Genomic DNA, 17,937 nt, shown 5'->3' on the forward strand with positions numbered 1-17,937 from the left:
CAGAGAATATTGAAACTCAAGAAGTTGAAATAAAAAATTAAAAAATTCAGAGGACATACAGAATCTGGAAAAACTAATCAAAGATATGCAAATAAAACTCCTGAATTAATTCAAATAAATGAAGGAAAATGTGAATGAAAACATACAATAAGAAAACACTAAAAGAACATAAAGAGGATTTTGAAAGGCTAAAAAATGTAACAGCCATTATGAAAATAAAATACACTGTAGATGAAAATAAAAATATGCTGGAGACAAACAGCAGCAGATTTGAAGAAGGAGAAAAAAGCATCACTGAGCCAGAAGTTGGAGTAACTGAATTTGATGGATAACAGAAAAGGTGGAGGAAAAAATAGAAAAATTTGAGCAGGATCCCAGAGAAAAAACTAACACAAAGCATACAACACTCAGAGACAAACAGAAATTGATAAAGTTCGTTAATAAGAGACCAGCTTTACAAAGACTACCAAAGGGAGCCCCACCAGCTGAAAGGAATAGACAATAGAGAGACCCAGAGGAGGGCACAGAAATGCAGAGTATCAGCAAAGATAAATAAATGGTTGAAAGAGAGAAAAAATTGACCTGACAAACAATAGCCAAAGGGCAAAACAGTGGAAGTATTGCCTGTACAGTAACAACCTCAAATGCCAACAAACTAAACCCCCAGCCAAAAGAATAAAATGACAGAATGAATGAAAAATTATGATCCACCCATATTCTGTCCACAAAAGACACATCCTAGGCCCAAAGACACAAAGACATTGACTATGGAAGGTTGGGAAAAGATAAGCCATACAAGCACCAACCAAAAAAAATTAAAAAATAAAAAAGAAAGTTGAAGTAGCTACACCAATATCAATCAAAACAGACCTCAAATGCAAAAATGTTGTAGGAGAAAAAGAAGGATACTTATAACAACAAATGATCAGATTACCAAGAGGAAATAGCAACCACAAACATTCCAAAAAACATGAGGCAAATATAAGCAAAATTTAAGGAAACACAAGACATCTCTAAACAACAGTGGGAGACTTCAACACACAACTTTCTTCAATAGATAGAGCATCCAGATAAAAGCTAAACAAGGTATCAGAGAACTCAAATAACAGGATAAATAATCTAGACCCAGCAGACATACACAGAACACTGCATCCCAAACCATCAAGACACAAGCTCCTCACAAGTTACAATGGAACACTCTCTAGGACAGACCCTCTGTGGACACAAAACAGTCCTCAATAATTTTCAAAAGATTGAAACCATATAAAGTACCCCCTCTGACCACAATGAAGTGAAGCTGGAAACCAACAACAAATGCAGAACAAGAAAATGTACAAATACACAGAGGCCAAACTACATGCTCCAAAACAACCAGTGACTCAACGAAGAAACCTCAAAAGAAGTTAGCAAGCATTTCAAGATGAATGAAAATGAGATTACAACACACCAAAACCCATAGGATGTAGTAAAGGCAACACCGAAAGGGAAATCCACAGCCATAAGCACCTACATTGGAAAGGAGGAAAGAGTCAAAATCAATGATCTAACTGAATAACTGAATTAACCAAAGAAAGAACATGAACCCAATCTGGAAGCAAGCCAAAAGAGCAGAAACCAATGAAATGGAGAACAAAAAAAAGAGTGAGAGAGAGATAATAACAGTAAAAAAAAGTTTGTTCCCGGAGATTAACAAAATTGACAAATCTTCAGATAGGCCGAAAAAACAACAAAAAAAGAAGATGCAAATAAACAAAAACAGAAATGAAAGGTGGACATCACCACCAGCCCCCCAAAAAACAAACAAACAAAAATTATGTGGTCACTATGAGCAATCATCTGCCAAAAAACCAGACAACCTAGGTGACATGGACAACTTCTGCAAACACACAAGCAACCCACACTGACTTGAGGAGAAACAGAAGACCCCAGTAAACCAACCACAAGCAAACAGACTAAAGCACTCATCAAAAATTTACCATAAATAAAAGCTCAAGAACAGACAACCTCATGGGTACTTTAACCAAGCATTCCAAACAGAATTGATACCATTACACTCCGACAGATAATATTATGCATATGGTCTCCTTATTATAAATGTTTAGCTTTACTTAATTTTCTTGACTTTTCAAGGTTTGCATGCTGTAGAATTTATTAGAACTTCATTAATTTTTAATGGTGGAATAAAACTATGTTGAGTGAAAGAAGCCAGGCACAGAAGAAAAATATTACGTGACTGCACTTATTTAAAATATGTAAAATAAGAAAATTCATAAAAGTAAAATAGATTAGTGGTTTCTGAAGCTAGAGGAATGAATATACCATGAGATTGAGGAATCTCAGTACCATTTTCGAGGCTTCCTACAGCAAGCAGGTCATGAACAAAGGCGAGGAGCCTGAGAACTTCTTCTGGGTTGGCATCAGGACACAGAAGCCATATGAAGATGATGCCAAACACATGACACACACTCGGCTCTTCCGGTGCTCCATTGAGAAGGACTACTGTGCAGTGACTGAGAAATACTCAGACTTCTGCCAAGATGACCTGGCTAATGATGACATCATGCTGCTGGACAATGGCCATGAAGTCTACATGTGGGTGGGGACCCAAATCAGCCAGGTGGAGATCAAGATGAGTCTGAAGTCCTGCCAGGTGTACATCCAGCACATGTGCTCCAAAGAGCATGAGCCCCCCTGCCGCCTGTGCCTGGTCTGCAAGGGCAATGAGCAGTACGCCTTCACCCACTGCTTCCATGCCTGGAGCACCTTCCACCAGGCCCCGGCCTAGGCCACACCCATACCCCCCCACAGCAGTCACCAGGCACGGGACCAGGGAGCAACTGGGCCCCACATGCACCGCCAACTAGGATAGAGCTGGTGGCTCCTGCCCAGCCCCTCCATGGGTTCCTTGGGCCTGCTAGGGCCTGATAAATTGGATCCACAATTGTGAGCACCATGTGAAGTCCCCTCCCCTGCCAGGGATGAAGTAGTTCTTAATCTCTAAGAGATATTAAACGCTTTTATTTTCAATATTATATATACCAATATATTATTTAATGAATAGAAAGCTTTCAATTTAGTTGATAAAAAGTTTTGGTAGTGGACATCGTGTTGACCTTAAAACATTACAAATGTAATTAATGCAACTGATTTTTAAAATGTAAATGTAAATGATTACAATGGCAAATTTCACATTGTATACATTTTCAGAATAAAAGATAAAATGCTGGATTTTTATGTTTTGATTTGAGAAACACTGTTTATTTGTGTCTCAAATTTCTTTGCAGTATTTATCAAGTAATTGTCCTCCTTTAGCTATTTTCAAATACAAGTAATTTAAATTGTGAATTGTAATATTACTATATTATTATTACATGTAATTCTTCTGCTCATAACTATTCATTTGATCCATTAATTCCAAAATCCTTATTCTGCTTGGAATTAAAATTACATCAGATAATATCAAAGTAAATATATTTATAAAGATAATGTGATTCATAGTTTTAAAGAATTATAATATACTTTTACAATATGAGTTTTGCCATGAGCTAGTATGATATCATCTCCAAATATTCTTATGAAATGTTTGAATTTCTCTTTGTAGTAATCCACTAAATATTTTTTAAGTTTATTCATCTTTAGTGTGAACACCTGAGAAATACCTGAATATGTGACACAGCAACAAAGAATATAATGCAATTATTATTTCATAAGTCCTGGTTTCAGTCACCAAAAGAATCTTATTTAGTTGTTATTATTACTTTTTAGTCTATTCTGCATCATGGGAGACATACAGAAGCTTCATCTATAGAACCATATTAGCTACAGAAATATTTTCAAGACACTTAAGAATAAACTTTACCTCATATAAATTTTGTTTGCTTGTTGCTTGTTCTTAATCTGAGATCATAAAGACTTTATGCATTACAGTGAGCTCTAGAGTTTCTTTTTTTACATTAAGGTCTTTGGCCCATTTTGAATTTAATTTTTCTATATGGTATGAACTAGAGCTCCAACCTCATTTTTTTATATGCATGTTCCATCAAAATTTGTTGATGAGACTATTCTTCTATTTGTTTTTTTTTAATATTTACTTCTATAAACAGGTTCTTCTCTTTTATCCCATGCCCCATCTCCTGGTAACCTCTTATCAGTTTTCTATCTCTGCAAATTTTCTAGACATTTCTTATAAGTGATATCATTCAATGTTCATTCTTATGTTCCTTGTTTGTTTCACTGAGCATGATGTTTCAGCATTTCTCATAATTCATTTTCTCTTATAGCTGAATATATTCAATGTGGCAGGCACCACTTTTTGCTTAGTCTTTATTTGTTGATGGGCATTGGCATTATTTCTAGCTTTTCACTGTTGTTAATGGGCTTCTATAAACACTGGTGTAAAATAATCTATTTGCAGCTTTGTTTACACACTCTTTGTGTATATTCCTAGAAGTGCAGTTGTTGAGTCAAAGGGTAGTTTTATATTTAACTTTTTGAAGAATCATCATAGTGCTTCTCACAGTAGCTTCTCACATTACCACCAACAGTGCACTAGAATTCCAATGTGTTTGGGAACCCTTTCCAACACTTATCATGTTTTTCTCCAGTAATAGCCATTCTTATAGGTGTGAAGTGATGAATCATGGTGGTTTTGATTTGTGTTTTTTTAATTGCTAATGATGTTGCACACCCTTTCTTTTTTTATTAGTCATTTGTGTATCTTCTTCAGAAAAGTTTCTGCCCTATTTACTGATTCTTTTAATAAATTGTTTTCTGATAAAAATCAATATATTTATTTTATTTTTATTTTTCTTTGCATCCAGTATGAAAATGCACATTGCTAGAAGGAATTAGTGTGATGACCTTAACTTTTAGCGCACAGGTATAGTTAGGAATGCCCATCCAGAAACTCTGCCTAACATTACACACAATCTTAAATGACTGGTCATCATAAATATCAGATAGCCAAAAACATAAATACAATTACAGCTTCAAATTAAATATTTATTTGCAGAAAATGATGTTATTACATGAGTATCTTATGGCTCATGTGACAATGCAGACACAGCTCTGAATATGACCGTTTATCACTGGTACCTGGGAATGCAAGGTATAACTTTATCTTCTGGTCTGTCAGTGCCACAATGTGCCCCCCCCATGTAACCTCAACTGAGGCTGGATATTTTCCACTCAGAGGAAACTCTAATCCTCACTGGTTAGTACTATGAAGGAATGTAATTAAATTGCAAAGTGGAGATTATGAGAAACAGTGAGTCAAACTGGAGAAAGAAATCACATAGACATCATGGTTCTTTTTGTAATTTCCTAGGCTGCTGAAGCAAATAACAAGAAATGTTTTGATTTGAACATTGGGAATTTATTAGCTTAAGATTTTGAGGCTAAAAGAAATTCCAAATCAAGATGACATCAAAGTAATGTTTTTTCACCAAAGATTTTAGTGCTATGGGGTTGCTGATGGTGTTCCATGCCCCTTAGTTTGTCACATGGAGAGGCATATGGCAGTGTCTCTAAGTTCTGTTGTTGTTCAGCTACATCTTAATCTCTCTTCCCCTTCATATGGATTCCATTACTTATAAAGGACCCCAATAATAGATTTGAGACCCAACCTGACTGAGTGGGTCACACCTTAAGTGAAATAGTCTGATCCATACGTTCTACTCACAATGGGTTCACACCACAGAAATGGATTAAATTTAAAAACATGTTTTCTGGGGTACATCCAGCTTCAAACCACCACACTCCACCCTCTGGACCCCAAAAGGTATGTTCTTTCTATATGAAAATTGTTTTCTTCCATCACAATATCTCAAAATTGCCAAGTCATTTCATAACAATGCTATGTATGTACAAAGTCTTACCAAAATTGGTTACAGGTGTACCTTGACCTGGGGCACAATTCCTTTCTGTCTGTGTACCTGTAAATCCTACAGAACAAATTGTCTGTTACAATACACAATGGAGGGATAGATATAGGATAAGCATTCCCACTCCCATAGGGGGGAATTGGAAGGAAAATCAAAGTCATAGGTCTGAAACAAGTTTTAAACCTTGCAGGTAATGCTTGAGTAGATTTCAAGGTCTGAGAAATCTCTGAACCTGATAAAGAAGCAGCACCACACCTTCCAAGTTCTTGCCAAGCAGTCATACTCTCCTAGAATATTGTGGTAAAAACTTCACCCCCTCCAAGAATTGGGGTGGAAGCCAGGCACTCTTTGAATGTTGTGGCACAGGATCTTCCCTCTCAGAGCATTAGGATGATGGCCGGACTCTTTGCAAACACTGGGGCCTAGATTCCAACCTCATATAACAATGAGGCAGAGGTCATATTCTTGACAATAACTTATTCACAGAGTCTATTGTCTTAGAATTGTAAGATGCCATCACTCTTCCTGAAAAATGGACAGAAGGCTTGTCCTCTACAAGTGTGGGGCAGACTCACCCTTTCCACATCAAGGTGGGTCTGTTTCATTGGCCTGAGGAGGTGTCTTCAGTTCAGATATCAGATTCCATGGCTCTTGTTTTGAAAGGACTTTTCTCCAATACATCACTTGTCTGTCCATTTAGTCAGGCTCAGAGTGCTTTTTTCACCAATGTCACAAAAAATAGGCAGTTTTGCATGAAATACACAAGGGTCCAAACCATCAGAAAAAGGAACATTCCAAAAATCCTTCTTAGGTGATTGCATTTCCTATCCTGACCTCCATGGGAATCAATGACTGGTTCCATGTTGAGGTAAACCATAACATGGAGCAACTCTCTCATATGCCAGAGACTAAGAATCATCAATTTCTGACTCCTGTGTCCTGAAAGGTTTAGTTTTCAGCTTATCTCTTTCCTCCCAAATTGTATTAAGCTTGAAGGAGAAACCAGGATGTACTTTCTGTATTTATGTTGGATATCTCCTCAGCTAAATATCCAAGTTCATCACTCAAATTCCACCTTTTGTTAGACATCAGGACTCAGTTTCAATAAGTCATCTTCCACTTGAAAGCAAAAGTCCCCTTTCCTCTAGATTCCAATAACACATTCATCATTTCCATCTAAGTGCCCATTGGAAATAAATTTAATATCTATTTTTCTATCAACAGTCTATTCACAGCAATCTAGGCATTTCCATCAAGTACCTCACAGTCCTTTCTGCCCTCGTCTTTACTCAATTCCAAAACCATTTACATATTGTTGGTATTTGCAATAACAACCCCGACTATTCTGGTACTGAGGTCTGTTTAATTTTCTTAGTCTGCTAAAGCAAATGCTATGAAATGTTTTAGCTTAATGGGAATTTAATTATTGGTTTTGAGGGTACAAGAAAGTCCAAATCAAGGTGATGTTTTCTCCTCAAGACTGTGCATTTAGAGATTGGCTGCAGTGATCCTCTGTCCCTTAGTTGTCATTGTCACATGACAAGGCACATAACATGTCCTCAGGTTCTGCTGATGTTCAACTTCTGGCTGCTTTTTCTGTGACCTTCTCTCCCATTACTATGCATTCATTTCTCTTATAAAGGGCTGAAATAATAAGATTAATTCCCATCCTAATTGAGGGCTTCTTCATTAGCTGAAGAAGCCTTATTCAAAGGTCACATTTACAATGGGTTCACATCGTCAAGAATAGATGTTTTCCTGCTGCCTATGCTGTACATTAATCATCAGTATTTTGCTAATTTTTTCAGCTTAGATAAACTTTACCAGTTTTTTAGATGTTATATAAATCAAACCATATCATTTTATGCCTTATTGTTTGGATTTTTTCATGTCATTAGTACAAAAGTGACTCATTTATAGTGTTAATGTGTAGACATATTTTTCCATTTTTCTTGATGTATGTGTTTGCATTTTATGAATATACTGCAATTTGTTTTGATTGACATTTCCATTATTTCCTATTTCATATCTATTATGCATAGTATTACCATGGGATTCCCTGTATATGGATATGACAATTTGGATTTCCTAAATGATTTATAAAATTGATCTTTACTTTTGAGATAATTGAAAGGGTCAAAATTCACTAGAATCCATTATATCAATCAAATGAAGGAACATAGTATATTATGTTCACTATCACTATATTATCACTGTATTATGTTTGAGAAGCTTAGGTTCTCCTGGGAACACTATTTAAAATATATAATATTGAATTATTGCAAGCTTCACTTTAGGTCAAACTCTGATGGTCTTTTTGTAGAGGTAGAATTTTTAGCTTAATCCAGTTAGTTTCATATTTTCCTAACAATCTGATTTTTATCTCCTTCATCTTTAGTGTTGGAATTTTGGTTCATAATCAGGATACAAATTATTAATGACATTAGCACTCCTTAGTGTCATAATTCTCTTTCAAAGGCCCTATATTCCTCTATTGATAAAGGAGAAATGTGAAGCAGTATCAGAAGAACTTGCCAAAATTATTTGCCAGTAAAAACTGAAAATACTTACAAAATTGTTAGAGAGTTATTGTTTCATAATTGAGAGCTATTCTTTCCAAAGAGTGTAGACAAAATTCCCCCAAATATTTTCGAATAGCAATTTAATATGTTAAAAAATCTTAAAATTCAAAACAATGAAAAAATCCAGCTTAAAACAACAAGTGGCCTTTTTACCATCAAATAAATTCAAATTTTAACAGTGTTGCTACCCATGCTGTCTGTGGAGGTGATGACAAAGGTTACTTACCTACAGCCAGTGCATATTAAAATAGAGTCATGCTACTGGAGGTGAATTTGCACTTGTTGCCAAGAGAGTAAAACTGTTTATATGGATTAAAATAGAAATTTTCATAAGTGTCATCAAATATTAGGATATAGATAACTTTTGAGAAGAGTTTATCACTTGAATGTTTATAACTACTAAAGTAGTAGCAATCTATTTCAAAACAATAAGGGATATATCTATATTTATCTATCTGTTTTTAAAATGGCATTATAATGTGAAAAAATGTACTTTCTAATAAATTTATTGACTTAATATCTTAGTTTGTCTTTCACTATAGTTTAAACTAAGTAAGAGCCTTTACACAGTTACTTACTTGAGAAAATAATTCCTGGGGATGTGGGTGCAAACTGAGAAAAGTGAAAAATACAATAATACAAGAGGGAATATCAATCCAAGAATGAGTTGTCTGACTACTACCGTGGGGAGATAAAACAAGTCAAAAGGCCTAAATAAATAAAAAGGAAATCATTTTCCGTGAAAATGCATCAAAATTCAGAAAGAAATTAGAAGTAAATATAAATGAGAATAAATAAAGTCAAGGTTGGAAAAGTAAATTAAAACCCAGAAATTCAAATTTAAATTTAGCACAAATTATAAGAGTATTTAATTTAATAGTACATTTGTTTAAGTTTATAAGTAAATTTATACAAAACAAAATATGGAAATACAAAATTTGAGGATGAAATATCTAAAAATGTGATCACAATATAGTCTCCCTTCTCAGCTTACACTGTGTGAAGAAAATTGTGCCATTTGACATCTAGTATCACTAATCCTAAAACTATGATTATGTAATAGATGATTGGTAACATCTGCTAAAAATATATTATGAAATAATATTGCAAAAAGAAAACTCCCATGTAGCAGCCACAATTGAATCATAAATTAATAACTTTTAATAAGTGAGTATACACAAAAATTTTTTATAGTATAGTAGGTAACTGAATCATAGACATTTTATACATTTATATCTTTGGGGCCATTATTCCTCTAAACGTTTTCACAAGGGCCACCTTCATGTCCCTGTTTCTCAAGCTGTAAATGACAGGATTCAGAATGGGAGGTAATAGAGAGTATAAAACAGACATAAAGAGGTTCAGTGATGAGTGGGATTTTGAGGAGGAACCTAAGTATGCAGCAAATCCAGAGGATAGGAACAATGCCACCACACTGAGGTGGGGAATGCAGGTGGAGAAAGTTTTAAACCTGCCTTGAGCAGATGGAATCCGTAGAACAGTGGAGAAAATGTGGACATAGGAACCAATCATTAAAATGAAGCATACAAATGCCAAACTGCAGCTAGTGATAATAAACATATATTCTAAAATATGCTTTCCATAACAGGAAAGTCTAAGCAATGATGGAATATCACAGAAGAATTGATACACTATGTTGAGCCTACAAAAACTGACAGAGAATGTACCTGTGACATGAATGGAGCCATAGACACATCCACTGAGCCATGATGCTGCCACCATCTGCAAACAAGAGTCTCTACTCATAATGGCCTCATAGTGCAGAGGATGGCAGATGGCAGCATAGCGGTCATAGGACATGACTATAAGCAGGGCATATTCTGTACCAGCAAAGAAAATAACAAAAAAAACCTGTGAGGCACATCCTTGGAAGGAGATGGAATTGCTCTTGGTCAGGGAGTTCATGATGAATTTTGGAACAGTGACTGAAATGTAGCAGATATCAATTAGGGACAAATTCTTCAGAAAGAAATACATGGGAACTTGGAGATTGTGGTCAAAGGTAGTAAGGGTGACGATGAGAAAATTCCCCATCAGTGCTGCCAAGTACATTAAGAAAAAGAGGGCAGCATAGAGTCTTTGTAGGAACCAGTCATTAGGGAATCCCATGAGTATGAATTCTGTTATGTTGGTAAATTTTTCAGGCATGCTGAATCTGTCTGTGGAAACAGGAAAAGTGATAATTTCCTAACTCAATTACATCCTTAGAATCTTCATATTTTTACTGCTTCTACCAGTGGTTCTTTGCTACCATTAAGGAACACCTTCAAGGACATCAGAGTAGTGCCTGCCTCACTCTCATCACATGTTGCAAACCACTCATAGTTTATACCTGCAAAATAAATTTTATTAAGATAGTTATGAAGAAAAGTCTAGAATTGTTTACTGTATAGCAATCTGTATTTTATGCATATATAAAAAAGATTACCTCACCACTACATAGGTGAGAGATTCCTCTGTCTTTGATAGAATAGGAGAAATTAGAAACATTTCTTTGAATAGAGTTAATGATATCTGAATTGGTGATAGCTTCCTGAGAACTGTTTTACTGACATATTTGTAAAATGTTAGGAATTACAGCTATCACTTATTTTTCTTCTTTATTCTATTATACTATAAGTAACGAGTTGGGTGGAGAAGGAAGATGACAAAGATTTTTTCTACAAACTTGTTCATTTAGCAAATGGTACTGCTTATGACAAATAAATATATGTTCTTACATATTCAAGTTATTCAGGTCCCACATTAGCTGGCTTTTAAGACTCATTACAATGGTAAATGCATCACAAAGTATACTTTATCTGATTTAATTGTTCAGGAACAAACTGATTTGAAAAAATTTTCTTCAATAAAGGTTCCTGACTCTCATGGATCTAAAAAAATCAAAATTATAATAAAATAAGCAGTGTTTTATTTTCATGCAGAAGATGGAATTAAGCATGTAAAATAAATTTTCCTACTTGGACATATCAAGAGACCTACTTCAAACAGATTAATAGCAAAGGGAAACTTACTGCAGATGTTCATAAGTTTCAGGAAATTTGCTTACCTAAGAAAAGCACAGGTGCTCTAATTTCAGAGATACATTTTAAAAATTGCTGTGAAACTTAAAGCCAAGAATGAAACTTATAAATGTTACTTTCCAAAACAGGAATAAAGCACTGGATAAATAACTGTTACTGCTTTGGCCGCCTCTTGCTGTCTGTTGCAACTTTACCAAGTTTCAATTTTCTCTCATTAGCAAGCAGAGTTTGACAAGATACTTTTATGGGTCCTGAATTTTGTGTGAGCTTGAAATTTACCTAATTAAATTGGAGTGACTGAAGTGTATTGGCCAATAATACCAAAAAGGATTTCATTTTCTTGAAAATGATATCATCATGGACACTGAGGATTTGAAGTTTGATAATTAAGTGCGAATTTAGTTAATTTATCTACCTAATTGGTTTCCTGTTATGGACCTATCTCATCAACAGCAAAAATAATTTATCTAGTTTCTTCTCTCAACAGACTATTTTGAAACTTTTAATTCATCAGGAAATGGAACAAATTAAATTTGTGAACTTGATCTGAAAAAACTGACTATGTCATGTTTTGAGTACTTCATTTTTTAATCAACTAAAGAATATACTTCCTTCTATCATAAATATATATACAATGTACCAAAAATGTAGAAACTTAAATTTTCTCTTTTGGCCTCCTCAAGCCTATTTTTCTCCCTAGCCTAAATTATGAAATATTGTACTGTATTTCTTTTATGTCATTTTCTTATGAATTTGTGACATGAAGGTGCAGAAAACATACTTTGATATAATTAAAATCTTATCATTCTATATTTTATTTGCTTATTGTTCACGTAACATATTTCTGGAACTTCCAATATAGTTCAAGATATATTTTATTTTATATAAACATTACACTGATTAAAATGCTTAATCAGTAATTTTTAATGTTTACATATACTGCAGAATATATGTGTACAACATTTTAAATATCTTCTTATATATTTCATATTATGAGTAAATTATGAATAAAGTTATTGGACATTTAATTTGTTCATATGTATGAAGATTTTCTAAAAAAATTTATTTCATGATAATTAATAAAATAGATTTAAAATTTATGTAGAAGCCAACAATTTGCCTTCTGAAAATGCATGGCAAATTTGTACTCCTGCAAAAAGCATTCCATTTACATATACACACATACTTGTAGAGAATTTATTCATATATAATGTTTTATTAAATTCATAAGAAAAACTATCTCATTGTGGATGGAATTTGCAGCCACATTACATACTAGAGATGTAGAGGGTTGGCTTGCAATATGTAGAAATGAAACAGGTCAGAAAACACTAGACATGGGAATAAAGCTGCATTGGAAGTAAATATGACAGAAAATGGTAATATAAATCCACAGGAAGAAATGAAGAAAATCAGAAATGATAAATGAAGTTAATGTAAGAAACTCCCTAAACACACCCTTTCTTCCTGTAGTTTTGATGATATACTTATAGTTATATAAACTAATCATTATAACAAAATATTTTGGAATGAGTAATATAAGAAGGTGCAATCTGTAAAATTATAACAGTGCAATTAAAAAGGGGCATGAATCCACATGGGAATGAATTTTCTGTATTTCATTGGAAATAGGTATGATTTCATGAAATTCTTATAATTTAAAACATATTTTAAATTCATTCATTTAAAATGCCATCAGTAAACTAGGAATAGAGGAGTATATCCTCAACTTGATAAAAATTATCTACAGAAACCTATCATTAACTTCATACTTAATGATGCATGTTTTAGTTTCCTGGGCTGGTCAAGCAAATAGCATGAAATGTGTAGAATTCAACAACAGGAATCTATTCCTTCATGGTTTGTGGCTTGGAAAAAGCCTAAATCAAGGCAATAATCAAGGAGATGCTTTCTTCCTGAGGACTATGCCATTCAGGGGCTGGCTATTAGTAAACCTTCATTTCCTACATGCGTGCTACATGCTAAAGAACATGGTGGGATATCTTGGTCTGTCCATTATCCTCCAGGATCTGTGGATGTTTAGCTTCATCCTTCCTGTAGTTTTCTCTCTGTGTCAAGATTTCCTTATGACTATAAAGGACTGCAGTAACTCAAGCAAGACCCATACTGATTGAAGAAGGCTAAGTTATCTTAATCAAATAACTTAATCAAAAGTTCCTACTTAACACACCCACAGGAATGGATTAAGTTTAAGAACAATTTTTTTCTAGGGTACATGTAGGGTCAAAGAGTCACAGTGAGATACAAGAGGATTTCTCCATAAAATTAAGAGCAACAAATAATAACTCTCTCAATACTGCTATTCAGTAGCATGCTGGAAAGATAAACCAATGCCATAAGAGAAGACTCAGAAATAATAGATACACATCTGTGAGATAGAAATAAAATTCTGCTTGCAGAAGACAAAATTATTTATATGGAAAATTTCAAAGAATTTCAAAAAACAGCTCATTGAATTAATGACAAATTGTAGAATGGTTTTAGGATACAAGGTGAACAGAAAAATTCAGTTGCTTTCCTCTTTACAAAAAAGACCAATTAGAACTTAAAATTAAAAACAAAATGACATTTAAATTGGCATCAAACGAATAAATACTTAAGAATGAATGTAACAAAGTACTAAAGTTTCCATATGTACAAACCATGAAATTTTGATGGAAGAAATCAAGTGAGATCTACATAAATGGAGATATCTCCATGGATATCATGGATGGATATCCAGGGATAAAAAGACCCATTATTGTAAATCTGTCAGTGTCTCCCAACTTGATCTGTGCATTCAGTCCAATTTCAGTAAAAATCCCAGATGATTATTTTTTCAAAATCTCATTTTTGTTTCATAATTTTAAAAATCAGCAAGCCAGGCATTAGAATTAACTCCCTCAATCTGATAATGGTAACATAAAAATCACATGACATCAAAATTTGTGGTGGAAGACAATGTCTTTCCTCTAAGGTCAGTAACATGAGAAGGATTTCCATTCTCACCACTTTTATTCAAAATGTTGCTGCAGACTCTTTTCAGGGGAAAAGATTCTACGTCAAAAGGAATAATTAAATAATCTCTATTCACAGAAAAAAAGATTTGTAGATAGAAAATCTTAAAGAAACAATAAATGCAACGTGCTGGTTTGAAAGGATGTATGTCCCCTAGAAAAGCCATGTTTTAATCTAAATCCTATTTCTTAAAGGAAGAATAATCCTATTCAATACTGTAAGAATGAAACTGTAATCAGATCATGTTCCTGGAGATGTGATTTAATCAAGAGTGGCTGTTAAACTGGATTAGGTGATGACTTGTCTCCACCCATCTGGGTGGATCTTGATCTGTGATTTCTGAACTTTCAATTTGAACCAAATTTTATATATGTATGTACTTATGCCAGAACCATGCTGTTTGGAGTATTGTAGCTACAAAGCTACAATAAATTTTAAAATCTGAGAGGCTGAGTCCTCCAAACCACACTGAGTAGTTGAGAGTCAGCTGTTCCTGGAAGAGAAAGGAAACTCCAGGAGAGCTTTCCATACATATTTCCATGGGACAAAAAGCCATGGACTTTTTATCTCAGTTTCCTCCTTGAATCCCCATATTGGGTGACATGGAAAGCAGGTACTTTCCATTAAGGAACAGAGGATTAGTAGGCCTGACAGCAGATAAAGGTGGCCACTTCAGCTGCCCTGCCTATAGAGCCCTTAGAACCAGGATCTCATTTTGAGTTGCAGGTTTCTGCCACATCAACCATCCCTATGGCAGAAGAAAAGAGCAGCAGGAATTTGCATACCCCTGGTTTTCTGAACCAAGAAGTCCCCAAATGCAGCCCAAAATTCCTTCCCCTTCCAGAGGCAAGGGATAGATTGGAAAGTGGCTTTGCCATCATTTTGGATATCTAGATAACATCTCCCTTGACCAAGGACCCAAATTAGCAGTACAATCCATTAAATGCTGACCACAGACTTGGATTATTAGATTGACCTCCCAGTTCTACTCTCAGCCACAGGTAGCTGGAATTGTGGAGAAATGTAATGGCCACCTGTGAAAGGAGATTTGACATTTACACCCTGACATCTCTCTTACTGGATGGACTGTGTGTCTTTGTCCCTCTGGAAGCTGAAATGAGAAATTCTCCTGAAGGGATACACTAGCCAAAATAATGTCTGATAATCATCTTGCCTTATACTTTCTCATTTTCCAACATGGAAGCATACTTTTCTATTACTATTACCTCCTGACATTTATGAGTTAATACTTCATGGGAGAGGGAACAAGAAATAACTAAAATCCAAATGGAGAGCCCACTGGCTGCACTGCATACAAACAGATTCTATGTGGGACCTCCTCTGCTGTTTCTCGGGATACAAGGTGTCAAGGATGACAGCATGTCAGACAGGCCTGAGGACCCTGCTTGGAGTAATGGTATGCATAAGTGAAGCCTTCTTAATCTGCTGCAGCTGCCCATATTCCCAAACATGTTCTGTCAACATTGTTGAAGGTGATGGGCCATCAAGCTTAATCCACCTCCTCTTTCATGCCCTAGGTAAAAGTTCAGCTTATATTACAGAAAATCATGCAGATGACTGGGCTGTAACTGGCTGAAAGACCAAGGGGTAGACTGTTAGGAAGTCACAGACACCTGTTAAATAGCCATCATCCACACATCACCAACTCTCCTACCTCCTTCTCTGGGAAACCACAAACAGGCTAAATGAATATCCTCTGATCTTTAGTTATTCCCACCTCCTTTTTTATTGTGTGCCATTAACAGACAGGGAAAATGTTAACTCTTTGAGAGGTTGACACAGATCTTGAGCATGGAAACTTGAATCAAGCTGCCCCATATCCTAATAAAGGCAGGGATTCTCAGCGACAGTACCTCCTTCCCCAAAGTGGATAGAAACCACACTCAGATGGTACAGATTTGCCTCTTTTCTCTGAAAAAAAATAGACATGTGGTTCTGCAAGCTACTGTCCCCAGACCAAACATCTTTGGCTAGGCCAGGAGACAAGCTGCAATGGGATACCTTCCCTCTCCTCCTTTGGACTGGGCTGTGTAAGCAATATATAGGTAAGTTGTTCTTCTGGATTTTTTCTGCTGTACAGGTAATACATATATGGGTCTCGTTTCCTGAATATGAAATGGGATGTACAAAGTTGCTATCCATGAATCCCAACCTGTAGCAGATTTCAGCCACTTCAGCCATCATTGCAGACTGCCTTGTCCTGTTCTTAGTGGCTCTGTTCTGTGTCACTAACATAAAAATCAGTTGCTGAAAACTGTTGTGTGCATGAGCCTGGGTTCCATCCCTAATGATTGTGGAAACTCACTTCAAAACTTTTATATATATTTATAAGTATTATATCTTTTTGTTGAATTGATCCTTTTATATGTATATAAGGTCCTTCTTTTTCTCTTGAAACAATTTTCTCCTAAAGTATATTTTATATGATATTAGCATAGCTATCCCAACACTCTTTATTTACTGCTTGGATGATTTTTATCCTTTCAGTTTTAATCCACTTGTGTTTTTGAATTTAAGGTGAATCTCCCTCTAAAAGCAAATAGTTCTATTATGCTGTTTATCCATTTTGCCAGTCTGTGCCTTTCGAGTGGAGAGTTTAATCCATTTATATTCAAAGTAACTGCCATAATAAAACTTTATTCTTCCATTTTGCTGTTTTGGTTTTTGCAATCTTTATGCTTTTTCTTTCCATTGAATTCTTCTATTGCCACTTATTTTCCTTTGTATTAGTCTTTTGGGTCGTAGTCACCATGAAGCTGACCCTTAACATCTCAAATTTATAAAAATCTCATTTGTCTTTATCCTATTTATTATCAATACCACATTCAAAATATGATTTTACACCCCTCTGTCCCCTAATCTCTTTGTTGTTCTTTAAACAAATGATAACTTCATACATTGTGTTCAAAACCATAGATTTTTATGACATGTTTGGTCCTGTAAGAAGTAAAATGTGTAGTTACATGCCAAAATACAATACAGTAGAACATATGATTACTTATGCATTAATTTTATTGGAGATTTTTATTTCTTTATTCTGCTCTGATCTTCTGCCTAGTATTATTTACTTTTAATATGAAGCACTCCCTTTAGCGTTTCATATATTTCTGTGAATATTTTAATTTCTCCATCATTTCAAAGACATTTTTACTTGTATAAAATTCATGGTTAACAATTGTTTTTCTTCAGCATGTTGAAAATTCCATCCCACTGAATTCTTTCATAAATAGTTTCTGATGAGAAATCTTAATGTGGCACCTTTGTACATAACACATTGCTTCTATAGTTCTACTTTTTGGACTTCTCTCTATGTTTGTCATGCAAAAAATTAATTATAATGTATCTGGGTATTGATATCTTTGAATTTATCCTCTTTGCCATTTTTTTTGG

The sequence above is a fragment of the Tamandua tetradactyla genome, chromosome 11 (genome assembly GCF_023851605.1).
Source record: "Tamandua tetradactyla isolate mTamTet1 chromosome 11, mTamTet1.pri, whole genome shotgun sequence".
Taxonomy (NCBI): Eukaryota; Metazoa; Chordata; class Mammalia; order Pilosa; family Myrmecophagidae; genus Tamandua; species Tamandua tetradactyla.